The following is a 27566-nucleotide window of genomic DNA, read 5'->3' on the forward strand; positions in this document are numbered from 1 at the left end:
CTGTGGTCGGGGCTAGGTAGCGGGGCAGGACACCAGACTGAAGAGCCAAGCATGGCACCTAGTGAAATGCACTCCTGAGAAGTCGTAACCGTTCCTTCTGACCTTAAAAAAACACTCAAAAAGAGAAATCTGCTTGTACTGACTTGTGCTGGTCAGTAAAACTTGCTGAAGTCTACGACAGTATTTCTCAAATTCAGCTGTTTGTGTATGAGCAGTGCCAGGGCTGGCCTCGGTGATCCAGAGGGCATCTGTATGTTTGCTTTACCTGTGCACTTTACCCTGATGGTGTGACTTTTCCAAATGGTATTTATGTTTTAAGCAACATGAGATTGCGGCTGGATCTTTGAAGGATGAGAGTGATGGTGTGCGCCCATAAGACACAGTAAATACTTGCTGTTCCTCACCAGACATGCTCTGCACCAGCATGGGCTGGCGCCAGCCATTTTAACAATGCCTTCCTAATCTTTTGACATATTAGCGGCGTGCGGAGCTGGACACATCTGGCAGTAGCAGGGTGTGCAAACACGCAAGTGTCTGACCAGCTGTCTCTTGTGCTGGCGATGCCGTGGGGCGCTTTTATCTGCAAAAGAGCCCCGGACGAAGGTGAAGTTGGCCGTTCCTTTGGGCCGGTGAGCCCGAGTGGCACAAGGTGAAGTTTTGTGAGCTGTGTGAGGTGCAGGCGTAGGTGAAGTCAGGGAGTCTCCTCTGGCTGCCTGTGCCTGGAGGCCCTGACCCGTCTGGGCAGCGTGTGGTCCCTGTGCTCCTGGAGCAGCAGTCCCTGCCGTGGGTCAGCTGCCAGCGCTCCTCACCGGCCTCCCTGGGGGCCTGAGCCTGTCTGCTCAGCACCTGCAGGTCTTTGGTGTTGCAGCGTTACCTGTTATCTAGCACGAGCGGTGCAACCTTACTTCTCCGTTTACTAAACGTGGATTGGGATGTGATATTTTAAGGGGATGATTGTGTGGGGGCCAAGATGAAGCTGGGAACTTGAAAAGCTGTAACGCCCCTAGGTGTCTCCTCTGAAGTGTGTATGAGGTCTTCTTAATCCACTTACCGCTGAATGCACTATACTCAGGGTGCTCTGTCAACGTAGAATTTTATCTTCCATGTGCCAATAAATATTATTACCTTTAATTATTCATATTCTTTTATTGTTTTATGGGTTCCATATTTCTGAAACAGCAGTCCTTTTTTAAAATCTCTCATCCACTTAGGAAATACTGTCTTTACGTTTCCTCTGAGGATGATGAGACAGTTTTTGCCTCCCATGATAGGTGGAAATAAATGAATGTGATGGATGTAGAGAGGCATCTCACTTTTTAAAAAATCTTTTAATTTCTTGGTAGGGTAGGAAGTGGGTCTACTGTTCCATTTTAGCCTCTTGTGGCATCTGGCAAATGAGAATAAGAGGAAGCTTAACCCCTATGTTTAGGCTGACAACGAGGTGTGAGAACAGGCTTCTGATGCGTAGATGCCATGACTCTCTTTCATGTAGTTGAAGGCACAGTCTTACCGCAGCACCCAAATCTATCACATCGAGATACTATCCCATCGAAACAAAAAAGCCTAATTCCTCAGTATTTGACTATTAATTTCTCTTTTTCCTTTGCCCTTCTTTGTGTTTAAGAAATTAATTTTATTATTTTTTTTGTATAAAAAAACCTGGTCTATTTGGACACATTTTCTTACAGTCAAATCTTATGTCACCTTTTTTTACTTTGATTCTAAAGTTTTAAAAACTGTGCTGTGAAATTAATCTGAAAAGCAGTAGGTAGATTAAAAAGGAATACTCTTTTTAACACAGGTAATGGAGCTCTCAGGAGCAGAGCAATTGGAAGCAGGGGGAAGAGCCCACGTGAGAAGGAATAAATCTCTTTATGACTCTGCTGTTTAACACTTAAAAGCCTTTGTGCATGGGGCGTGAGTAAACTGCTGGCTGTCTTTAGTATTCAGGAACAACTACTTCCCTTTCCCTGAGTTGTTCTGGAGTCATTCGAGTATATCTATACATTAGCAAGGTTTTTTCTGTCTCTCCTGATGCCTCCAGAATGAACACTGCTTGGGACCACCTTATACAGTGTGGAGATCACTGAGCTGATCCAGAGGAGTATTACATGAGTTGTAAAGAGACAATTTGGGATTTGGCGGGAGGGGAAACATGTCTTTGAAATGTCTGTGGTTATTGGGTTTTGATTTTTTTCTTTTATGTGTTTTGTTTTTTAAATCTTGAGTGGAAGAAGGTGTGTGGATGAAACATAAATGTAGGTGGAAGCAGAAGGGAATGTACTAAAACCCTCTGTGTTTACGTTCCTAAGACTTTTCAGAGGCTTATTTTACCCGAGTTTGATAGTGCTCAGCTACAGGAAGTGTAAGCTTTTATGCAGTGTTTACCCACTTAGAAATTCCTGTTTGTGTATGTTTTGCTGGATTTGATTTTTAGAGCAAAGATAGGAGTAAACTCGGATCTGATGAGAGAATTGATCCCTCTGTCTGCCTCCCCCATCAGGTTCCCATCCCATGCCTAGCAGAGGTGAGAGAAGCATGCTGTGCTGCCCTAAATAAACTTTCTTGCTGTGTTCAGAGAGGCTGATTGCTTTCATTGATAGAGCTGTAAGCGAGAAACCAGCCTGCTCTAAAGCCTCCATGGCTAATACATTTTGATCTGTCCTATATAGTTTGCCACCTTAGCTACCTTGACTATGAAGTTCAGATCTTTGCACTGTTATGTGGCAAACCCTTTTAATTTGGTTTATTGTTGTTTGATCCTGTAGTTCTTGCTTGAAGAAGCCGACAGAGAGAGCCCAGCTAGGTAGTCCCTTGCTTCCTGTGCTTTTGTGTATCGATACCTGGTGTCCTGGTGTCTCCTTTCCTTTCGCATAGATCACAACGCCTGCTCACATCTGATCCCCCCATAGAGCTGGTGTCCAGGTAAAGTTTCGCTGCTGTACCTTGTCACAGAGCTTGAAACAACAAAGTAAATAAACAATGGCTGTATTGATCAAGGCAGCATGAGAAGGAATACAGTGGCTTTAAAAGAGCATCTGCTTCCACATTTCATTTGGACAGGGGATCGTTAAGTGTAAGGATTTGTCACCTGGAAGAATCAAGCTGTGTGTGAGTGTGACTGGGGGCACGTTTTAGGTTTAGCATTTTTCTGGCTTATTGTCATGTGGCATCTTGTGCTGCCTACACGATGCAAGGCCAGTCAGAGCAACACATGGCAAGCTGGACCTAGGATCTCTGGTACAGGGAATTTTGCGCTTCAAAAACTTACCCCTTAATACTTAGTGACCTAAGGAAACAAACAAACAAACCAAGTTGTTGTCTTTTCCCTCATTGCCCCTCCTTACCCTCTCTCCAGTCCTGGTCTCCTGCACAGAATTGGTTTCTCTTGTTCTGTTTCTTTTCTTCAGCCCATGCATCTTCAACTAAAAGAAATAAATTGATTATGTACATCCTTTTGCTTTCTCTTTTTTGGCTGCTTTTACACATTCTACTTCAATATCAGTATGCTTGCTTTGTTTCCCTTTATATCTTTTCCTATACTTTCTTTTACTTTCTTTTCCAGCCCCTTTTTCATTCCCCAGCCCCTTGACACACACATATCATTGCGTTCTCAGGTCACAAGCCAAAGGTAGAGGGTGTAGGAAGTTAAACCTGTGTCTTATAAATCTGTGCTCAAACTATAACTTGCCTCCGAGAAAAGCTTCCAGACTTAATTTAAAAAATGGTTAGACATGAAGACTATCTTGGCCATTGGAAAGTTGTTCCAGTGGCTGGTGATCTTTGCTGCAGTACATGGGTTGTGACCTGAATTTTTTTAGTTTCATCCAGAAGCTGACGGCTCTTGCTTTCCAAGTTTTAGTTCCAGCAGCTAAGGTTTAAACTGCTGTAAAACTTGTTTCCATCCAGGGACTTAGACTGTGATCAAGTTTGTGGTTTTGCTCTTTTTTTTTTTCCTTAAACTTGAAACAGTTGTCCTTGTTGAGTCTCCTGCTGAAGACTTGTTTTCTGGTGGTTGGAATTGCTTGTGAAGCTCCTCCATGCACACTTTTCACTCTGTGAAAATAATCCTTGAACTACCAAAGGCAGAACTGGACATGGCGATGTGAATGCATGACAACCCCATCTCCTGTTTGTATCAGCCCCTAGCTACAGCAAGGCCCTGTTTCTTTCTCCCATTTCTCCCCATGTTTCCTGACCACCACTCTGCATCTTCACCATCTTTGTTCACTCTTGTTTCTTCTCCTGCCTCTTCTATGGAAATTCCTTTACCTGCTCTGCTTCTCCTCGCTCAAGGACTGTTCCAGCTTCTGACGATGTGGTATTTTCTTCTTCAACATTTCCCCAGGACTTAATTTTTATAGCTTTTGGGTAGAGGGACTGACTGATTTGAAAGCTATTGAACAAATACTGGAAGACTGTTAGTATGGTTCCACTCTTCAGGGTGTCTTTGGAGGAAGCAATGATCCCATCACGAGGCTCACCGGGCTTGGGAATAAGCTATGTACATGGAGCCCTCACTTTGTTTTCAGTGGCTCAGTACTTAGAATTTAGAAAAAGCTACCTCTTTGCTTTTCCAGGTGCCTGTTAAGGCTTTTGTGGGGGAAGTAGTCCTTCTGGTCACCTGGAAGAAAAACTGAAAAAAACAGGGTTCATATACAGGACTGAGTATTATTAAAATCTTGATAGATAGGCAGAGTGTAATAGTTTTACTTGTACTACAACAGTAAGGCCCCATTTGCTTTAAGTCTTACAATTTGCAGGGTTTGAAATAAGTCACGGAGGCTGTTGATTTCTTAGTTCACAAAGGTAGCCCTGGAAGATACTTGAGGAGAGCAAGTGTTTTTTTTTCCCACCCTTCAATTTGACAGTCAGACTAAGTCTGTTCTGGGGAAAACTGTCGCTTGCCTTGAAAAGGTCATTCACGTATTCAAATAACAGCACGCAAGAACAGAAAACTCTTTCAGAGCAGGTGTCCAGAGATGGAATAGAAGATATCTGCTTGTTTCTTCTTATACCTGTCATCATGGAAATCTGGTGAACGAGTCTCCAGTTGCCAGCAGGAGAAAGAAGTTACAGTGAACAATAAATAAGAGGCCCATGGGGAGCACCCAAAGCATTATCTTTCACACAGACTGAAAGCTCTTTTCTGCTGTGCAGAAAAAGAACAAATAAGTAAAACTTTAGTATGCCACTGATGGGACACATGTGAAGCATTAGGAAAAATTAAAAGGTCAGGTTACTTGGAGTTCTTGCTGAAGTTAGATCCTTATCTCTGTGCTGACAGAACCAAGAGCAGTTTTTATTTACTTTTCAAAGAAAGGAGAGGATCTGTCAGTCTGGCATATGAATACAAACCCACTTTTGTTCCTCAAAGTCTAAAATTGCATGGTGAAATAGACTGTATTATGTGAAAAGCCCTTGGAGCATATGTACGTTCGTAGTAGTAATTTTTCATTATGTGGTTCTCTGACTTTACATGGAGAGTACATCAGTCCTGGAGGTGAGATATTATCAGTCATTGAAAATGTTGCAGGTGGGAAGACTGTAGTAGTCCAGGAGTAAACTAGTGTTTTGTTGAACAAAAATGTGAAATGCAGTTTTGTTACATAAGATTTCTCTGTCCCATTAAGGCAGCTTGGAAATAAAGGCAATTAAAGGCTTGTACCTTTTATTATGGGTGCAGTGTAGCTGATCTGTGACCTGGCTGGAAGGGCAGGAGGATGCTGATCAAATCTTTGTAACTGAAAAAAGCCAGTTAGAGAACAGTGCTTGTTTATCAAACTTTCTCTTACCGGCAGGAGTACCTGGGAGCTTTATCTTGTGTGATGGGTAAAGAATTCAACTTGTTGAATTCAACTCTTTAATATTGGTGGTAGATTTCCATATGAAGTACTGATAATATATTTTAGGTAAGGGCTTGTTTCACATAAATACTCCTGGTTTAAGCAAGTATTTGCATGAAATTTGTCATAAGAGTGAGATAATACAGAACATGTCCACCTCATGGCTTTGACCTACATCTCTTTGAATCAACACTCTTGCATTATGGCTTGGTTTTGCAAGATTAGCAAGCTGTGGGCTCTTCACTTACCTGCTGTTTGATCTCTGTGCTCTGGGATTCACTTTCGGGTGTGTTGTAGGAAGCTTTTCTAAGGACGTCAGATTTTTGCAAGTGTGAGCTCAGATACTGGTTCCTGCGATTCTCCTATTCTTTCCATTCCTGTTTTTGGGTTGCTGTCAGACAGCAAGGTGAAACCATTGCTTGGTGGCACAATCCTGGGAATCATTAAGATATTTAAGCTGCAGCACACGTGTGTGTGATTGCCAGACTGGTTGCTCAGGCTGTTCAGCTGCTGTGACTGCTCAGCTAATCTGGGTGGAGGCAGAGATTGTGCTGCTGCTTTTGGATGCCCTTACCTGCAGAGATGTTTTTGCACATGGAAATGAGCATGGCCTGATGGGGGGAGAGAAAGCTGTGGTGGCTGTTGGTGGGAGCACAGCCTCTATGTGCTGAAGGTCAAGCTTGGCAGCGCTGGTGCTGGTCCAGGGGAGCTCTGCGCAGGAGAACACGGATGTGATAGTTTCCCTCTGCCTGGCTCTCTGTGCAGTCATCGCTGCCTGGGAAATTGCTGTGAACTGTTACTTCCTAGTACAGTGTCTACTTTTTATGTGAAGAGCTGCTTGGCAGTTTGCTGAAGGGCGTTAGTGCAGCAGTAGCTCCAAGAGTGTCTTGGGGTCACTGATAAAGCCATTAACCTTGAGCCTTCTCTTCCCCAACCAGGCTTCCCGGTGTGTCAGTAGAGAATTGGCCTTTAATCTTTTTGTAAATTCTCTAGCTAGCAGAGGCCCACGATGTCAGGATCCTTAAAATCATTCCAGCATCTTCGTCAGTGAGAGGAGAACTACTTCTGTATAAATAGGTTTTTCCTGTGGTTGCTCTGGGCAATGGCTTGCTTGCCATTCCCCTGACTTCAGTGTTTCCAAGCAGTGTCTAAGTGGATGGCAGCCTGGAGGACTGTGGGGAGAGCGTTCGTGGCAAGGCTTGGTGCTGCCGTCTTGAGGGCTGCTTTTTGGGTGTTTGAACTTGTCTGTGAGGGGAGTGGGAAGGGGGAAGGTGGAAGCCTCATTTATCAGAAGAGGTGCAGTAACCTCTGCAACACATGAAGAGGCAGAAAGACTGCTTCTGCAAATTGCAGCAAGTCCATTGGACTGCATAGTGACCCTACGTGGGGTTTTAGTCCTGTTTTAGTCTGAGGGCTTTTCAAGGTTTTTATAAAATAGCTTTATAGAAAACACTTCTTCTATAAACACAGGTTTTTTTGCATTAATCTGGTGAAAGGTTACTAAGTGAAGTTAACTGCAGATTTTAAGCCAGTGGACCTCAAGTTGCTGCAAAAACTATCCTCAAACTAGTACAGGTTTCAAGAAATACAGATGTAGATATATCACCAGCTCATCACTTTTGGATGCATGTGATTGATACTATCCTTGAGAGGAGTGTGTTGATATGGGTTTCCCTTGATCTTTGCCATGGGAGGGAGAATGTTTTCTGTCTCCCTGTTACTTGCGTAGCAAAAGCCTTGGGTTTTGCTGTTCCAGCATTCTGGAGTTGGAAATCCTGTGGATTTCCTAAGGGAATGTGCATGTTCCTTATGTGCTGTAGGATGTGCTTGTCTGGGGATGATGTTTTTGGCCAAGAACACTGCACCAAAATGTTTTCCATACGATGGGCTGCTCCTGCATCAAATTCAGCAGCTGTTTCCTCGTATGGCTTTCTTCTGCAGCGCTGTCCTCTGCCAATTCTCTCCTCTCCCTAAGGAGAATGCACACTGGTGAGCTGATTCATCAGCCCAGTCATTAGCTGTGCTCAAATTAGTCCTTTCCCGGGGCTTCAGAGTATTGTCCAAACATGAACAGGAATGGATGGTACTAAGGTATTAGTGTACAGATCTGGTCAGGATTTATCCTTGGTGTTTATGAGGGTCCTGTTATCCCATTTGGAGGTGGAGCCATTTCCATCCCCTTCTGCAAGCAGCTGCCAGATCTGCTTAGTCCATTCCCTACATTGACCTTTTTGATTCTGTTTGTCCCTGCCCCCCAGTTCAGCTGTTCCCTGTTGTCTGCTACTCGAACCCCTAGAAGAGAAGCAAACTGCCTGATAAAGGGACTTTTTCCTTTTGTTCTGCAGCTGTTTCTTCCCTCTTCGAGGATCAAACACTGAGGTCCACCAGAAGATTTACATCTAGGTGGTGATATTGTTGAGTGTGTGTGAGGTCTGGTCAGCATGCACATCTAGTGCAGGAGCAGGGAAAGCACAGAAATAGAACAAAAAATTACTGAAAAATTATTCCAGTCTCAAGAAATAATGATAAAGATTTGGCTTTTTTCCCACTTGGTTAAAATATTGCTCCCCACCTCCCTCAGTTATGCAGAGCCCTTGTAATCTCATGTCAGGGTGAGCCTGGATGTGAGGAAACATTCCCTTCATTCCTTGATATCTCCTTTATGTAGGATCTAGGTGTCCATCCAGAATTGTGGAGGACAGGAAGGGTCAGGGTGGTAGACATCTTCTGTGCATGTCTGTAGCCAAGTCCTTGTGTGGGAGGCTAGTGATGGTTCACAGCAAGGTGGAAAAGGGGCCGTTTTTGGGAAGAAGTGGGTCAATCGGCAAAGCACTGGGTGGTGGTACTTGCTGGAGTGCTCTAACTGCTGTGGGACCCAAGAGGACAATTCTGTAAAAAAGGTCCAAAAAATGATCATAAGGACTGGAGCTCTTGTCTTCTACCCTGCTTAGCTGTTGGCTTGCCCCCTGACTTGTTTTGGACCAAGCTTGGCCTTCTGGCCTTTGTTTTAGCAGCATCTAGCTGTAGAATAGTGCCTCAAGTAGCAGTGGCTGAGTTGCCTGTCAGGGTGCGTGCCAAAACGGGAGTCCTACCCTTGCCTTAAACTCTTCATGTGGCTTGTGAATCAGCACAAAGTCCACTGAAGAAGAAATAGGCTTCTACAGCAATTTGCCCTGAGCCCATGGGATTCAGATCCTGAGAGGCTGATTAATGTTAACTCTGTGTTTGATAACCTCTGGGTTTTTGAATGTCATGTTTGGAGGAGGAAAGGGGAAAATACAGCAGTGTGAAATGTTCAAACTCAGGATATTGCTCAAACTGGAAATCAAAGGACTATATGGTATGCTTTTCTGTCCTTATCAGTTGTTCAAATAAACGTGCTAGTCCCTGTTTTTTTCTAGTAGTTGTGGTGATTATAACCACAATAACAAAGGTACATGTTCTAAGGAAGGGAAGACTGAAAAGGTACCTGTCCATCAGATACCTGAAGCAAAAGTTTAAGACAAACAAAAACCCCAAGCAACAGAACTGTACTGTGGTATGACACGTAATACTCATAACTGCATTTTAGCAGAAGTCATCTCTTTGCTGCAGTGCCAACGCTGGGCTTTGGCTGGGATTTCGGAGCTGCTCTCTGTGGATTCTTCTCTATGGAGGAGAGAATCTCTGCCAGGGGAGTTGTGTCTGTGTTAACCACGTGTGGAGTGCAGTAGGAACAGGCCAGGAGATCAGGTTTCAGTTTTACTTGCTTTGTCCACTTAAATGTTCTTTGAATTTGAGTTAGCCTACTCCCTAGACTGACTGTCCTCCCTGTGCGTGTGCTGCAGAGCTCTCTGAAGGAAAGCTGTCCCACTAACTGCTGCTGCTCTTTGGACTGTTGCTTCAGGAAGTGTGAAATTGTCCTTTTGCCTGTATCGTAGGGATGATGCTAGCATGTCATTGCCCTGTGAGTAGTGTCTGTGTAACTCTTTTGTGTGAACAAACTTTAGTTCTCTTCCGGCTTGCTCGAGTCACCTCTGCAACCTGCTGCCTGGATCCCTACTTGACTCCTGATGTTAGTGATGTCAGGAGCGATGGGTGTTTTTCACCATTGACTGCTCCAGGAGCACACCCAAAAGACCAAACTCTAACCTTCCCGGACATCCTGTTGTTTGGGGAAGGCGACAGGATTACGAGCTTTCTCTGAAGTTTTGCAGCTGCTTTTTCTCTGGCCATGGTAGAGAAGCTCGGTCCAGTAGGATACTGGAGACATGAAATGACCCACAATGGGCACAGAGCTTTTGTGTGTGAAGAGGCACAGTCAAGACCTTCTGCCATCAGATGGTACAGCATCTGTTCTGTCACCAAATGAAATTTTAGCAGCCCAGACCTTGCGCAAAAGCGTGACTGTCATCTGTAAAGTCTCATGACCCTCAGCTCCTACCAGTAGTGGTGAGCTGATGTGGGGTGAGCAAGTCTGGTCTGGTGTAGTTATGATCAAGGTTTCCAAGGCTATCTTCCAAACCTTTTACCTCCATGTAGTGGGATAACCTGGGTCTTTGCCCTCTGTGGATCCTCAGGCAGCGTGAGCAGTATTGATTCCAGCCTGATGCCTGGCCAGGGACCACTGCTAAGTAAACAGTGGGGACAGCCCTTTATTAGTCCTGCTGGCTTCGGGCCATAGAAGCGTATTTTCAGGCCTTACTTGCCTTGCTGAGATGGAATGTTCTGCCTGCACAAAAGGTGAGATACAAATATATCCAGTGTCCTCTGAGTCACAGGTGGCTGCTGTGGAGACCGAGGATGTGGGTGATCCTTTTCTGAGGCTGTAATTTCAGCCTCCGACTTCTGCTTCAAAAAGTTGGAGCACCCAGCATGGCACTCATCTAGGACACTTATCACAGAGGAAAGCCACCATGATCAGTGTCTGGGAGCAGACAGTGTGGAACGGGGGAACAGAACTACGTGCCATGACTTATTAGCGTGTGAACGTGTCTGTGCTGAATAAAAAGCAAGATATTCCTCGTGGACTCTGGATCTGCTTAACCTGCCTTCCCCATGTTTGCATGCCTGTGCATGCACACATGTGTGCACTCTGTTCGTGGTGGCACTCAAATCAACCACCTCTTTTTGTCCCTTTTGATTAGTGCTGACAGCACTTTTGCTGGGCCTCCAACCCTTTTGGGCTTCCTCATGTCCAGGTTTGTGGCTGTGACTGCTGTCACCTTTCTTTGAGGAGATCTCATCTGACAGAGTGATTTGCAATTCAGAGGAAGGGGAGTGGGCTTGAGGGGCAGTGTCTCTCTGCTTTGCTGTGCTTGGGAAAGGAAGGTAGGTTTGGTAAGATCTATATTAGCTGCTGCCATCTCAAAGGAAGAGGTTGGTGAGGAAAGGCAGTGGTGCCCACAGTTTTTAGGATGAGGATAGCCAAGGAATATAACAAACTGCACAGGTGTCCCATATCCCAGTGTACCTTTGGGGGAGTATCTTTATTAACATTAACTAGAAGGGCAGAGACCTCTTCTAGAGTTGTGATAACAGAAGTAGTCTTGTCAGCCATTACTATATAGAGCCTGTTGTTATGCTGTGTCTTCTTGGCTCAGTTTAAATACTTAGGTAGAAGCTATGTGGATTGGAAGGATGTGTCAGCTGTCACTAGGGGAGAGAGCCTTTCCCTCACTCCTGCACTGCTCTACCCGCTGGTGTCTGTGATTGAGGTGGGGACTCTGGATGGAGATGAAGGACTTTGCAGGAGCTGCCACCTTGCCCAGCTCTTTGCCCATCTGGCATTGAGCTGAACCAGAACCCTTTGTTGGGCCTGCTTTGAGTCCCTGTGCCAGCCCAGGGTCTCTCTCCTCTGTTTTCTCCTCCTCCTCTCTTAAGTACCCACTCAGACTAGAGATGCTACAGTGGGTTGGCCTGCTACTGTATACGTTGCCCCCCCGCCTGCAGAAACTTCAGGATAAGATGCCTGGGGTTTTGAATAGGGGCTCTCTTTGCCTCTGAAACCTCTTCTACATCAAAGAACCTTTTGTAGGAGAAAAAACTAAACTGGTCCTTGCTGTATGGTTATAATGCAGGGCTCTGGCTAGTTTCCCCAGGTTTGTAAAGACAGATTTCTTCAGTATATGGGAGCAGCAGAAGGAGGTGGAAGGCAGTGTAGACCCATTTTTGCTTCTCCTGTACGGGACAGGTGAAGTTGACCTCTGCATAGGGTATTCTACCATGCATGGTAATTACCTCTTTGCTATGGCCAGTGCTGTAGTGCAGGAATCTGTCCTGCAACCTGCTCAAATTTGCATCAGGGGAAGGCAGAGAAGCATGGGGGGAGCAGGGGGAAGGGTGGAAAATGAAAACGAAGGAAAAGGGCTCCCCCAAAAATGTTGATTCCTTGGGTTGTGGGTTTGTGGTTTTTTTTGTTGTTGTTGTTTGGTTGGTTTTTTTTGCTGGCCTGCCCTGAAGGGAGAGCCAGTTTGGAATATCTGGTGGCATTTGAGGGCATCCCATCAGTAACTGTTGTGTATGTACTCTGTGCCACACAACAGCTCACCTAGATCAAGGGATCGCCTAAGCTCATGTGCTTTGGGGTTGTGCCGCTACACGGGGCAAGGAGGGGATCACAGTCAGGGCCTTTGCGGGCTGTGTTAGCAGATTATACTGTGTGCAGGTGTGCTTGGCCAGCAGAACTGAGCAAGGTTCTTGTACAGGGCAAGGTGTGGAAAGATGCTTTCTAGTTTAGCTGCTTGCCATGCTAGGAGTAACAGCAATCTTCTGCCCTTGTGGAATTGCTTTTAAAGGCCTGATAACCTTCCCAGTCAGACTGCTGGTGTTCATTTGACTCTGCAGACCCAAGATCAGTGTGCTGTAATTCAGCTCAAAGACACATATGCTTACATCCTTCTTCCCTAGCAACAGGTATAGAAAAGCAGTGTGCTTACCTGGGTTGGAATCAGAGGTGTTAATGCAGCATGTTGCTGGTGTTGGCCATGGGAGAATGGACAAAGGGAAGGGTCCATTCCCTGAACACTGATGTTAACTCATAGGAGTTACCTGTAGGGTCTGGGAACGGGAAGTATAGAGACTGTGCTGTCTGTCTTACAGTACGTGCTGTGCAATGACCCTGGCCCTACCATGTGCTCATCCTCTGGTAGGGGGTAGGGTTGATGATGCACCCCAGGATCCGTTTGAAGATGTCTGTAGAAAGGGTATGCCTGCCATGTTGTCCCCATGTTCTGTGGCCTTTAAGAAGTCAACATTCATCCCTTTGATCTTTGTGACACGTATCACCAGTCCTCTTGCACTTGCAGGTCAGCAGTCTTGCTCCTTGGTTGGTTAGCCGCCTCTTGCCACTGGAGAAGCCCTGTCCCCCTTTCAGCATTGCTTGATGAGCAGTGGGGTTTTCATGTGACTCCAGGTGCCACTGTGCTTCTGTGAGCATGAAGGAGATTGATTTTTGCCATGGGAAAGGACGTTTGGAAGGAGTACCATACAAAATAAATCAGAAAGTAGTGGTGACATTTGGCAATGGTGAGGAAGGCAACAGAGGGCAGGGCAGGTATTGAGGAAAGAGAAATGACACGGAGGCAAGAGAGATCTCAGTGGAAGACAAAGAATTGAGAGCTGGAGGTTAACATCAAGAACAAAAGTACGTTACTTTCAAAAGTGTAAAGGGTGTTACTTAGCCCTTTGTTTAGCGTGATGTATTCCAGGTATTGTATAAATTCATGACAATTGAAGTCTCATAGTGCTTGGGACTTGCTGGAGAGCTTTGCAGAGGTGCAGCCTGCCTATGTCTTTGGACCAGCAGGGTTTAGAGTGACACTCTAGGTGGATCTTCTGATTTGGTTTCATCCAAAGGGAATCTGGCTTGTGCACACCAAAATCATCCTGTGATCCAAGTCACAGAAGCAACAGGGCATTCCTTTAAGAAGTACATCAGTGCTGTGGATTAATGTGCTATTTCAGATCAATTGAGTCTGTGTGGGTTCCCTGTTGCTTTTGATGCTGACTATGTGGCGTTCTTGCTGGACTTCCATTGTTGCCTTTCCAGCTTCTTATAGTAGGGGCAGGTGCTGAAGTTCTTACTGCAGTCTTAATTCCTCTGAAAGAAGCTATTTTTGTGGCTCATGTGCTCTTGATTACAGCATGGCTGCCCTGGGAGTGACCCTCTTGGTTCTTTGTTTGGATGTGGCCTTCTGAGTCTTGTGTTCGTGGCCCATGTTAAGGAACCAGCTCATGTCTGCAGAACGGCTGCATGGCTCTGCTCAGAGAAGCACATCAGAGCACACAATCACTGTTTGTAATTACAAATGGGTTATACCTAGCTGCACATTGGCCTCTCAGTGCACAGGTTATATGTGGGCAATTTGACATTGACGTGCTAACAAAAGTCATAAACCAGCTTAATTTGGACATTAAGTAATATAGCAGAAGGGAAGATTGCCAGAGGTGAAACCCATTTCATTCACAGTGCATGTTTCTGGACAAACTTTTCTTGACATGTGTATTCTGGAATTTAATCCATTTTGAGAAAGGGATTATCCAATTCACAAAAGGTAGACAAATCATCTCTAAAAGAATTGTCATGTGAACTCAATGACTTTTAATCTAGGAAATAAGAATAAATTGGATATGCTGTCCCTTTTCCCACAGATGTACTTCTCTTAAGCACACTTTTATTTTGGTTGGTGTATGCATTTTTTGTTTTGTTTTTAATAACCAGAGAGGATATGTATCATTTGATTTCTCTCTAAGATTTTTGGATGCTTCTGTTGCCTTGCTTTGGGGGTACTTTTCAGTTATAAAGAAACTATTTTTTAGTAGTAGAGGAGGATCTGGCAACAGTGAAAGAATTTCCTTTTTTTTTGGTAAATTTTATGTGGCTACAAGGAAAGGATTCAGGAATTCAAACTAGCTATTTCCATGTCTTTAGTTTTCTACAAAGACTAAAATGAAATCACAGCTGCATGGGAAACATTTTAATCAGTAGGGAAAAAATATTTCAAAATTGGATAGGAGAGTTAGGTGGGTTTGCTCAGTTAAAATCCTTCAGAGCAGCTTGTTTTAAAATTGCGTAAAATTAACCTGAAGTCTTGATGACTTCCATAGGGCAATAGTGATGCAGTGCAAGGTCTTCAAAGACAAATATACAGGGGTCAGTCTGAAGTAAATGAGGCACAACACTTTTAACTTGGAAAGTGTATAATTTTTTGAAAATCCATACTTCTACCTTGTGGCAAGTTACTGACTCAGGTGATTTGCACTGTATGAAAGTAATAATAAGCTGCCACTGGCCTGACTTACCCATCTAATATCAGTGTGTGTGGTGAGATGTTTCTGGTATAGTTTTGTACTGTGGAGTTCCTCAACTGTCTGTTGTTTATTGTGGGATTGGAGAGCTGTCAATGTGTAGGTAATGCTAGTTGGAAAAATACTTGGGAGTATACTTGGGATTGATGAGACATGTCTGTCTTGTAGCTAGGAAATACCTGAAAGGAAAACAGCATCCTTCAAGGTCAGAGGAAAGAGAAGTTTCAAGTTTATATACAGAAGTACATATTATTTTTCCCAACCCCTATCCCAACTCTTGCTGTTTTGATGAGTACGTTAAGAGATCTAGCATAATGCAAAAATCTAAAATAACTGTGGGTAGATAACGGGTATCTTTCTAGAGCAGGAAACTGAAATACTGTTAGCTTCAAAACACAAGTTTTCTTCCCAATTTTGTGCATATAAGGCCCTGTCTTAAACTACTTCATCTTCTCTTTCTTTTTTAATGGAAGTTTACTACAACTAGAAGCTTCCTTGACACAGTTCTGCTTTTCCTGTCTTTCTGACGTATTTCTTCCCACACAATAACCCACACCTTGGATAATCTGTATCCTGTCATTGAAAATAAATCTTCAGATAATGTGCATAAGATCAGAGGTGCGAGGTTATTAGGATAAATATGTTGGAGGTAATGGGGCAGGAGTCTTCAGGGCAAGAAGGTGACAGCTGTAAGGAAAGAGAATAAGGAAGATATAAGTAGTCTTATTTTCTGAATATTTGTGTGACCTGAGCTGCTGCTGTTGCTGATGACTTGAGGTTTTGCTGAAGTATGGTGTGTCCTGGAGTTGGGGGTGGTGGGTTTGTTTTGTTTTGAACAGCTAGCCCTCAAGGTGTCTTGAGTTTTTTGGTGGGTTAGACGATTAGAAACACTTAAAGGTGGCAGTTTTTAAGCATGAGTCTGAAGTGTTGCATCTAAACAGAATGACAAAAAGATCACACTGAAGAGTTTGCTTTCTCCATTGATTGGTTGGTTTGTTTTTTGTTACTTTGGGCATTTTTTTAAGCACCTCTTTGAGGAAACATTCCCCTGTGTACACTCATAACCCTTAGACTTGTATGGTTGAATGGGTGGCATGATGTACTTATTACAGTGCTCATGTAGCTAGGATTCATAAAGCAGACTTTCCAGTAGAATATATTTTCTGGTAATGCTTCATCAGAGATCATGCGTTTTTTTAGATAGACATAAAGGAACAAATATAGAACAACTCAGGTGCTAAAAATAACCACTTGCATTGACGTCTACTTTTTTTTTTCTTTAAAAGAGACCTTTTGGATATTTAGCAAGATGCTTCGTATTTGCTTAGAATCACTTTGACTGCAGTGATTTTGAAGGAGAGACAAGTCAGCTGATCTTAGAAAATAGCTTATCTTGGTTTGATTTAAGAGGGGAACGTGGGAATAGAGCAGATGCCAAGGAAGAGACTTGATGTGGGTAATGGAATGAGAAGTTGGTTTAATTACTGCAGCTGTAGAAGCTGGGCATTTACAATCTCAGAGATTAGAAGACTGCTCAGCTCTTGTGTTTACGGAGTGGGGATGGGGGGAGAAGATAGTAAATACCTCAATCAAACCCTAAGATACATAATGGATCTCACTGAAAAGATGGTCCCTTGATAGGAAAGCTGCTTGCACTGAATGGCTTTAGTTACAGTCCAGGATAAAGTAATTCTGGCATCCTTTTAAGTGTGAGATGAGGGAATGAATAATCTTCCAAAAGATCTCTAATCTTAGAAGCTAAGATTTTTGTAGCGGGAGAATGATTTACCTGAAATGGATTTTGATATAATTTGCAGTTTGCAGATGATTTGCCATGGACACGATTTCTTGCACGTAGTTGGCCACTTGTTTCCATTCTGAATAGTCCTTTGAGATCTGTGGTGTGAGAATGAACTGGTGAATCAGTTAACACATTTAAATGAATTCAAGATTAGACTATTACTCCAGTGCCCTGTCACGTAGAACTTCAAAATTAATTAATTCAGTGCCACACTCCTTTATTTACAAACTCTGCACACATTTCAGTATCCAGAAACACTGAGATCAGCCCAAGCAAGTGCGTGCTACCCATGGTCCAGTGCTGTCAGAAGTGGGTTGTGTGGTGCATGGGGAGGAAGGGGTGAGGACCTTTTGGCATCTCGTAGGTTGTGCAGCACCAGGCAGCTGCTGGTTTATGGCAGTCAGAGCAGACCACGCCTGCAGACCATTCCCACCGGGCATTTCAGAGCCGTGACTGCCTGTCACTTCAGCTGTAGCCTCCCCTTCTCCATGGATAAGCCAGGAGCACATCGCTTTGCTTTCCCAGTGGCGTTGCTGTGGCTGCTTCTCCCTTTGAATTTAATAACAGGTCAGATGTAAATTGCAGTTGAGACATAAAAATAGCTGGCACCTGCTTCAGTCACGCCGGGCTGGGGTGAGCTGGGGCCTTGCTGCGCCGTGCCAGCCCTGGGACTGCGTGAGCAAGAGCGGTCTGGTGAGGTTCTCCACCTGTCACAGGTGGAGCAGCCTCAGCTGCGGGGAGGAGCGTGGAGAGCCCCTTGGCAGGGTTGTCGGCTGGACTTCTGCCAGATTAATAAAACACCCACGCTGTGTCACCCTTTGATTGCAAGCATTTTCTGTCTCCTCAGCCGCGTGCTCTTCTGTTTGACTGTTTGGTTTTTTTTTTTCCCCCTGCTTTTAACCTCTAACGTAGCAATTTACTCTTTTGATGTGTTTGACCAAGACCAAGGTAGGACAATGTAAAGATAATGCATCCTCTTAGGAATTGCATTGTTATTTTAGATTACAATTAGCTTAAGCTTCACCAGGCTTCTGGAAATCTATTATATATTTCTGTTTAATTAAAAATGCTATTAAGATGGTATTAAGAAACTTTCCTTGTGTATATAGTTCAAAGGTCCAGTGCACAGGTTCTCCTGGAGAAGATAAGCTAGGCCTTCTCTGCCTCACCTGTTAGCTCTGTTGAAGATTGTATATATTTTTTTTTATTACTTTATTGTTAGCCGCTGTTCCTTGGAAAGGAGTATGCATATCTTTTCTTTTTTGAGATCCTGAAGAGCTGATGCATCCAAAATTAACACCTCATTCGCTGTGAAATGGCTTCACTCATAACAAAGAATAATATTGTTTTTCTCTGGATATAGGTGTGTTTAACTGTTCTTTCCTTGTTTATGCTATTGAATGAGATATGATAGCAAATGCAGACAGTTTTGCTGTTGTCTGTTCAGATCTTACCTGCAGCAGTTCAGAATTTTAAAGCTTTCTTTAAAAGGCTTTTATTTTCTTAATGCAGAGTGATAAGGGTTTTGATCAGGGAGTAAACTTTTAATTACTTCAAGTGCTTTATAATAGACATTATTTCTAAAATGCTTTCACATTCATTAAAGTTCTTAACTACATTGCCATTCTAGATCCTTTTCATTTCACTTGTATTTGAAATATGAATAGTGAATAAACAGAAATACGTGTAGTTAGTTTAGTCTAACCAGGGGGAGTAAAATAACTATTGAGGAGGAGGATCCCTCTGCTACAAATAGCTGCCATGCAGGTTTGGGCTCAGTGCTAGGATGTGACTGTCCCCTGGGATTTGCTAGTGCTAGCACTGGTAGCAGTAGGTGCTTTGCAAACAACTTAAAAGCTTGAAGGATATCCAGCATCAAGGCAGAGGGTGAGGTGGACTACAGTGAGGCAGATGAGGGACAGTGCTGGAGAACATTTTTAGCCAAGCCTGCTTGACTCATGACCCTGGTGGCAGTCTCTAGCTAAAAGGGACTTAATGTGGACAGGGAAGGGGGGTGTGTGGTTCTGCTCAAGAAGATGACATGAGTTTGGCATGCTGGGCACATACAGGTTTCTGGGAGTTTTGATGTGATTAATGTTTCACCTACAAGTTTTCGTTTTGGAACCTTACAGATTCGAAGCTGGTAAAGAAAGGTATTTCTGCCAGAGACTTGCTGCAATTCTCAAATCCCACGAGGTAATTCCTTCCTATTAACTTTATCTGTGAATTCCTTAGAAAATGATTAATTTGGAGTACCTGGAAAGTCTGCTCGTGGAAGATCAGAGCATTAAAGTTAATGATCAATTGTGTCTCGTTAGTGGGTAATTATGAAGAATTGTGTTTGGGGATTATTTTTTTTTTCTGACTGAAGGCCATTTAAAGACCTACAGCTCTAAAAGCTATCTACAAATCTATTGCACACCAAAGAAAAGGTCAGAGCAATGGGAGAAAAGCTTGCGCAGCCCCAGTTGCGCAATGGAGACCTCCCTCAGAGTGCAGTGCAGGGACCCTCAGCCCCAGGGTTTGGGGCAGGGCGCAAGATGAAGGTGGCGGAGGACCACCATAGTGAAATGAAAGTGCTATTATAGAGGTCAGCCAGAAGAAATCAGTGAAAGGTGTTTGCACTGTTTTAGTTTTTTTAAAGATTTAAAAAGTGAAAGAAGGAGGGAAATTAGGAAATTAAACTTATCCCTTACGCTGCAGATCATTCCTGTGTATGTTTTCCACACTCCATAGCAGGCCTCTCCCTCTTTCTAGTATTTGTGCTGAATACAGCACCTAACTGTCCTTGTTTCTCTGAAGGCAGTCCTTTATGTAGCTCTAAACATTTTCTGTAATGGGCGTATTCTAAGCAAAGGAATATTCCAGCGTTTAAAGGAAAAAAAATAATCACTGGTATTACTCTGAACACGATAGACTTACATTATATATTGTGGTAGGAAAAAATCATATGTACAATTAATAGCCATTTAGAAAAATAATTTCGGTCCTTTTTCAGAGCCTACTTCTTCCCAGAAGCCAGTTTAGACAATTCTTTTATAAAGCGTGGATGAGCTGGCATCAACATTCAGGATTTATTCACAATTCAAATTTCATTAATAAACCCAACTAAAACCCAAGCACTCACAAACACAAGGAAATACAGAAACCTTGCCTGAGCCTACTCAAATTTCCCTCTTACACTTCTCTTTTATGCTGTTTTTTTATTTAGGCCTTTAATCGGGGTAAGTCATGACAAAACCCCAGAGGTAACTAGTCTCTAAGAAACAGCAGATAAATTATTAGATTTCTTGGGAGTAAACCTGTCTGGACTGTAACTGGGGTAACATTTCCCAGGACAGGACACACTTACCTTGGTTCAAAGGTGTTCTGCCCTAGCTGTTAAGGGCAGCTGTGGCTTTCCCAGATTGTCTTCTCGTATTGCCATGGTTTCCTTTCTTGTATGTCACCTTTGAAGATTGGAGTGAGATGAAAGCTTTCCAACTAAGCACTATAGTGCTATACAGACTCCTGAGTTAACTTGCTGATGACTTACCCTGTTTCTGGTCTCAAGTATCAGAAGAATTACAGCCTCTTTAACCAAGAAAAATTCAGCTTCTTCAACTTGGATCAGGATTGTCTGGCAAATCTTACTGCAATGATCTCAGACGTTTGTTGTTGTAAACGCTTCATAATTTATTCACATTCTCCTAGTTTTTCCTACTGTGAGTGAAGACTTCTTTTTCTGAAAGTAGTTTCAGAGTCAATCATTTCCAATTATTAGGGAAACATAGTTTGTAGGGGCTCTCTTTCTAAGAGATGATGGTCACAGTAGTAGGATGGTGGCATGAAATAACTTCCTGAAGCTGTTCTCTTCATATCTGTATGAGTCTATAAGATGTTGAGAGAGGTTTGCCATGAAACCAGTTTTACTGTCTAGGGAGAAAGTTAATTTGTGATTAAAAACACATTATCAAGCTATTTTTTTTTTTTGGTCTATTTTTTTTTTTCCATGACTGCCATTCCTCCGCCAACGTTTGGATATTATCGTATGGAAAATGGTTTTTAGGGAATGGCCCAAGCTGTGGGTCAAGCAAATAATCAGAAGATTCAAAGATATTGATACTTCCTATGGTGAGGAAGAAATCTGACCAGAAAATTGTTTCAGTAGTTTTAATAAATTATTAAAAAAAAAAAGGAGAGAGAAACAAACAAACAAAGGACAAAAAGGAATGAAATGTTTCCCTTGTGAGATGATGCTGAAAACAGAGTTCTATGTGTCTGCATTTTAGTCTTGTATGTCCTAAATGATGGAACACTGAGAATATTTTCAAAGCTGTGGTATCAAAGTAGCTAATGGAAACATGGTTTTGGAGGTTATCATACTGAATTCAGTGCAAGGTACTATGCAAGAGAGAAACTGCATAAGAAAGTGCATGCACATGCATTTATATTTAATTGGGAGACTTTTTTGAAATGGAAAAATATGTGTGTACTTAAATGTACTTATCCTCAATGTACTGTCTAAGTCTGTTCAGTCTTAGAAGACATCAGAAAAGCAATTTGATACAACTTGCAGTTTCCAGTTCATGGGTTGGTGGTTTTTTTTTTTTTTGAAGTGGGGAAGATGAGGATCCTAAGTGGGAAGAGCTGCTCTCTTTTTTTAGAGCTCAAGTACCTCTTATCCATGCACCAGTACAATAAACCGTGTCAGACCAAAACTAGCTTTCAGATCCTGTTCTCTTGCATAACACTACTGTGCTTCAGTAACAAACCAGAAATTATTCTCCTACCGGTTGCATTGTTTCATTCTGGGAACTTTGACCTCAGTTTTACTAGTTTTAGCAAAATGTCTGCATGAGACTCTCTACACAAGCAGTGAAAAGGCAAAGATCCCTTTGACAGGCCATGAAAGCAGTGTTCAAGAATCACTTCAAGACCAGACAACGTGCTTGTTCCAAGGAACAGCTTGGCTCGAGTGATGCAGTTTGTTGAACTGTGGCATGCTCTGTTGCATTGATTCTCCAGATCTCTTTCTTGTGGGATATTGGGAAGTAGGATGAGGTACTGTTCATGGCTCGCTGAGCTTTTTTAATGCACACTTTTTATTGCATAGTTGCTTGTGAGGATTTTAATGTAAACAAAATGGCTAACATTATTATTTTAAATCAGGAGATCTTTGTTTGCCTTTTACATATGCAGGAAGATTATGGTAACTATTTACACTTTCCCCTATAAATCAGATTTCTGCCCACCCCCATAAGTCACATACCATGTACCACCTTCCTCCACCAGCACTAAGAACTGAACCAACTGCTTTTGGTGATTGTTTTATAAAACATTCAATGAATATTTAGATGGGACAGCTACAAACATGGTTGGAGCTATAGAAAGCAGGAAGTGTGTCATAATGTCCTTTTCATAACAAGGGCCATCTTAAGCACATAGGTTTATTGTCACCAAAAGCTTCTCCCAGAGCTTTGCTGTTCTCATAGGCTCCAGCCTAAACTTACTCCTGGCCAGTTGATACCTGTTTGTTCTGGTATCAGCAGCTTTCTTTGTCTCAAAATGGTTTTTTTCCCTTCCTAGTGATTATCTTTATCCCTGTCTTACAGGGAGCAATTGCATCCCCTGTAAATCCTCCTGTGTCCCTCCACTGTGCACGCTAGTCTCCTGGAGATCCTCCTTCAGCCTCCTGTGTTTCTAGTGCCTCCTTTTTGAAAATGGTCAGCCTCTCCTGTTCAGTATTCCACATGGGATTTTATCAGTGCTTCTTATGTACTTCCCTGTACTTCCTATCTCTGTTGGAAATGTTTCTCTGGATACATCCCAGGATTGCATGTGTGTTTTTCACAGCTGCATTTCAGTGGTGACCGACAGCCATTTTGTGCTAGGATGGACTAGCACATCCAGGCCCTTCTACTCCAGGCACTGATCACCCTCCAGTGTCCAGCTGGGGCTTGTTTATTTTATATATGTGATTGTGCATTGTATATTAGTGACTTTCATCCCACTCTTATGGCTCCAGTCTTTTAAGGCCATGGTGCCTGTTGTATAACAACTCAATACACCTTCTTGTTCAAATTGCTTCCCAACTTTGTCATCAGCTGCCGTAATGACTTTTTTGTATGCAAGATGTTAATCAGTTAAAATTGAAGCAGAAGACTGATCGTTGGGTTAAGTTTAGTGTTTCCATTAGTAACTTCTAAGGTGTCTGCAGCTTTTTCTTCCCTTGCTGTCTGTTACCATCTCTTCTGGGCAGGATCCTTACTCCTGTCAGTTCCTCTACCAGTCTCCAACTTTACATGTTTAATGTCATACCATGTGGAAAAATATTAAATAATGTTTGATGAAAATCCAGATAGCTGAGACTTACTTATATTTATTTTGAGTAAAATTCCTAAAGCAAGCCTATTGTGTCCTGATCTCTTTGTAGCTTCATGTACTTACTCTTCTTTGTCAGTCTTTGCTGAAATCTTACGTGCTGTTGATGAGTTCTGTAGTCTTTCTTCTATGCGGCAAGTCAAACCAGATCCTAAAAGTACTGTCACTAAAGTCTTGAATCTACATCTGCCACATTTATAGAGGTAGTTCTCTTGGTTTGAATATCATTGACTTTTAGTTGAGTGTTGAGCAATTGAATGTGTTTTTGTTGGACAAATTTGCAGACAAAGAGTTGCAAAAAGTGGTGTATGTTCTTAAAATGCCAGCCTGGTCATCTGTTTTCCGTCTCTCTAATGGCAGCACTGGAAGATGATACCCTTTGTTCCAAAAAACAGCAAATGTGTTTTGACACAAAACTGGCCTTGGGTAATGTGCCAGCCCAGATGGACTGGCAGCTACGGATGCCATTAACTGTATACAGACCTAAAGCTGAGCTAGATGGGTAGTAGCTAGCTAAATGGCTAACTGTCATTTCCTAGGATGGCTTGGTTTCAACAACATGTTACACAAATTTGTCTGAAATAGGTTGGAATTGAGCAATTTTCAAATGGTATGATATCCAGGATAAATATACATGGTATGAACCTACATGCCTGGTCTTTATTTCTGTTCTTCTGATAACACCATCACAGAAGTCTTTGTTAAGTGTCCGAATGATTTGGTAGTGGTTGCACCATGGCAGATACCTGCTGGGCATCCTAACAGACGCATACATTTTCCTGTAGACCTTATGTCCTGGTTAAAATAAGTTGCAAATTAAGTGATTGTTGTGAGAAGAGCATTTTTTTGTTCTTACAGCTTTGAACTTGGCTAAAGGTAGTGGTGGGTTAAAGAAATGGTTTATATTAGCTTTTGTGATACATCTGACTTGTTGGGCAGAAAGAATATTTTTTCTTCAGTTTTTTTATTTTTAAGGAAAACCAGGTTTGCAGTCTGGTAAATCTGAGTTTCTTTGAGGGTTTTCTTTATTTGAAGTTTGGTTTGTAGATTCCTGCACAAAACTATCATGGTGTAAGGCTTGTGAAATTAGATAACATGCCTTAAACAAGCCACCTCTGGGTAAAGCACATCTCTAATTACTGAGACTAAATTATGTGGAAAGTGAGCTTGTGTCTGAAGTAAATCTCCAGTAATCTAAAATTAAATAATGATTAACTTAATTGCTTCAGGATCATAAAAACCGCTCTTAATAAAATATAGGGATTAAGTGTGTGTTATGAGAGTGGATAATTGCTTCTGCTTCATTTTCAATAACTTCTATCAAGACAAGGTTTGTAGGTAAAAGAAATACCTTTTATTATGCTGATTAGTAAAGCAAGGAGAAAGGTAGGCTAGTTCTTGAGTATGCAAGCCCTTTCTCCATTCTGAATAGAAGCTGCAATTTCGCTGCTAAATATAAGTTGAGAACACTTGCTTTTAATTTCATAGATATGTGCCAGTTAGACCCTCTGAAAGCAAGAGGAGTTAGTACCTGTGGAGCAGAGTGTAGTATTAGTACGTGGGAAGAAGGATTAAGTAGTTTTTTTTTTTTTTCCCCTGAACAAAAAGAGAAAGATGGGTATTTTTAATAAGAAGAGTTTGAATTAAAGAATTTGTGACCTGGGTTAGCAGCTGCATGTTGTTTGCATTGTATTTTGCTTCTAAACAAAATATTTTTACCTTCATTCATTGAAGAATGTCTTTTTTGCTTATAGGCAAATGAGAAAGCAAATCTGTTGAAACATAAACAGTGGTACTTCCCTGGAGGGAGGAGATGGGGATTCTCCTGTTGCTCTGAGTGTTGCCAGGTGCCAGAAGTGGTCCCCAGTGGTGGTGGTAAGAAAGAAATCTTCCCCCACATTTCTGTATTTGCGTTTTGTCTTTAGCAATAAGATGCTTTTGGAAAAAAATGGGGGTGCAAATCCTGTTCTTTTCATAGAGCTGTATGAATTGCTGGGAGACACGTCAAAAGTCTCCCACTCTGAGAATTTTAATTTAGGGATGAAACCAGTGCTTCAGCTTGTTGCTTGCCTGTAGTGTTTGCTCCTGCTCTCTCCTGTATGCTGTATCTGTTGGTAATCATTGCAGCAAAGACTTAACCACAAATAAACCTCTAGAGGATTCTAGAAATACTTAACTATCACCTCCCTCCTTAAATGCAGAAGGGGAACTGTGGCCTTACAGTGCTTTGAGGACCTCCTTCACAGAGTCCTTAGAAATCTCTTGAATGTTGACTCTGGGGCCATTTTAGGCTTCCTTTAATCCAAACATCCTTAAATTTTGTCCAGTAACCAGATACAGAAATGTTAAGTTATAGCAGCCAACTTCCTTCTTTTTGACCTTTTCTGCAGTCTTTTCTGCAAACGGTGACAGCAAAAGTGGAAAGCTGATGAGACCCCACTGACACAGCAGTAGGGAGAGGGTTTTTCCAGGACAGGATCTTAAAACCCTGGAGTGGCTAGTGTCAGATGTTGACATTTTAATGATGATCTCTGATACCCTGCCCCTTCATGGGCTATTAGTAGCTTTTTTATAGGAAAGTAATTTAATCTTGGTGATTTTGCAAAGACCCAGAGTGTTGCTTTAGTATTCTATAACCTTTCAAGGTCTATTATAGGACAAGTAGTTTCCCAAGAAACTTTCATTTCTGTGAGATATTTCTCAAAGCACTGATTCACAGGACAGCGCATAGTGGATCAGCCACAGTCTGTGTTCAGGGCACATATGCTGACCCCAGGCAAGGTTACATCCCTCCTGATGATGTGCCTTTTCCTGCTGTAGAGGAAGTTAAAGCATTTATCCCAGATCATATTAGGTGGGCAAATTAACCACTTTCTGCAAGCCCCAAATATTTTTGTATCAAAATTTAATCCCCAAAAATTAGTTATTGCAGCTGAATCTGGTTAATGCGGACCATCTGCAGCTTTGGTGGGTGGAGGCAGACCCAGTGGGTTGATTCATGAAAGTAACCTTTTTATAGTGTCATGGTGACCAAGTGCTTTCAAAACCGGTTCTGCAAACTGCTTTTGACCGGGCTCATTGCCATCGGTGTAAGAGCAATGTCCCAGAAGTACACGAAAGCCTCTTTTTAAGCGTTTTCTGTTTTGTAGCATATTTTTCAGCTTACATGGCTGCAATTTTTTGCTTTTCTTCTTTGTGTGTAAGGCCTGAAAAGACCATCAATGTTAGTGTTACTGAGAAGCTAAAATATGCTTGAGGGACAGAACTTTACAAATTGTGCACAGCTCTTGAATTTTCAAGCTTTGCTTATGTTTGGAGAAGAGAGAACTTGGGCTGCTCGTACCCAGCCCTGCAGGCTGCCAAGCCTGGTGCTTGTGCCCCTTGTGTAGTGCATGCCTGGGTGTCTTATCTCAGGTTGCTAGAACCTGCAAGGAGGAATAATCTGGAAATGAAATGTCCTGAATGAAGTGGATGGCCATGCTGGAAGCTGCATGGGTTGAATAATCCCATGAATAATTCCTTCAGCCTTCACCTTCTTGATGGTTCAGATAAATCCTGAGCAGGTCGATAGATATTAGTATGGATTAGAGAAGTCGTACCAAGAGCTTTTCAGTGTCCCAGTGGATGCTGCTTCTGTGGAACAAATCTCCATTTCCTGAACCAAAGCACAACTGGTACCAACAGGCACACAGTCAAGGAGGTGAGGGACTGAATTACGGGGAGGCCAAATTATGATAGCATTTGCCATAGCAGCCATCCCCTCCTCTTGGGGTTTATGCATAGGCAGAGGCCCTATAGGTATCATCTGCTGCTATTGTCCTTATTGTGTGTCTTCATGAGGGGATCTCTCATTCTCAGACTTGCCAGTGTTACAGTTGGTAACAACTGTTGGAAGATTCAGTTTTCATAAAAACTTATTTGGGGGCCACAAAGAGGAAAAAAAAATCTTTGCAAAGCACTTGTGAACAAAGATCCAGCAGGCTAGACCAAAAAGCAGCTCACAAAAGCAGTCATGGCAGTTAAAATTTCAAGAGTTTTCTATAGTTCAAGCAAGGAGAAATGTAAAGTACATCAGAAAACCAGTTACATTCTCTGCTTTCGTATTTAATTTACCGATGTGGAGGGTGTAGTAATGGGCTATTTCAAAGCCCACAAGACAGAGGCCTCTTCACTGGCAGACTGATGTTCTGAGAAGCTGCCACCAGAGATACGATCCCTGCCATTAGACTGGTGCAGTGTGGTTTTTAAGCTAAGAGTCAATTCTGCAC

The 27566-nt window shown here is 42.6% G+C and overlaps 1 protein-coding gene across 3 annotated transcripts in view; it reads left to right on the plus strand.

The window, feature by feature from the left end:
* Positions 1 to 27566, plus strand: part of AGPAT3 (1-acylglycerol-3-phosphate O-acyltransferase 3) — a 94273-nt gene that overhangs the window by 17228 nt on the left and 49479 nt on the right. Inside the window, exons 2-3 of one of the 3 annotated variants that reach the window (XM_074858451.1) lie at positions 19068 to 19131; positions 25053 to 25173. The exons of 1 other annotated variant lie outside the window; for it this stretch is intronic. The gene's annotated coding sequence lies outside the window, so the exon portion shown is untranslated. The remainder of the gene's footprint in view (positions 1 to 19067; positions 19132 to 25052; positions 25174 to 27566) is intronic. One more of the 3 variants, XM_074858452.1, reaches the window with a different exon arrangement.

This window comes from Strix uralensis, chromosome 2 (assembly GCF_047716275.1).
Source record: "Strix uralensis isolate ZFMK-TIS-50842 chromosome 2, bStrUra1, whole genome shotgun sequence".
NCBI lineage: Eukaryota > Metazoa > Chordata > Aves > Strigiformes > Strigidae > Strix > Strix uralensis.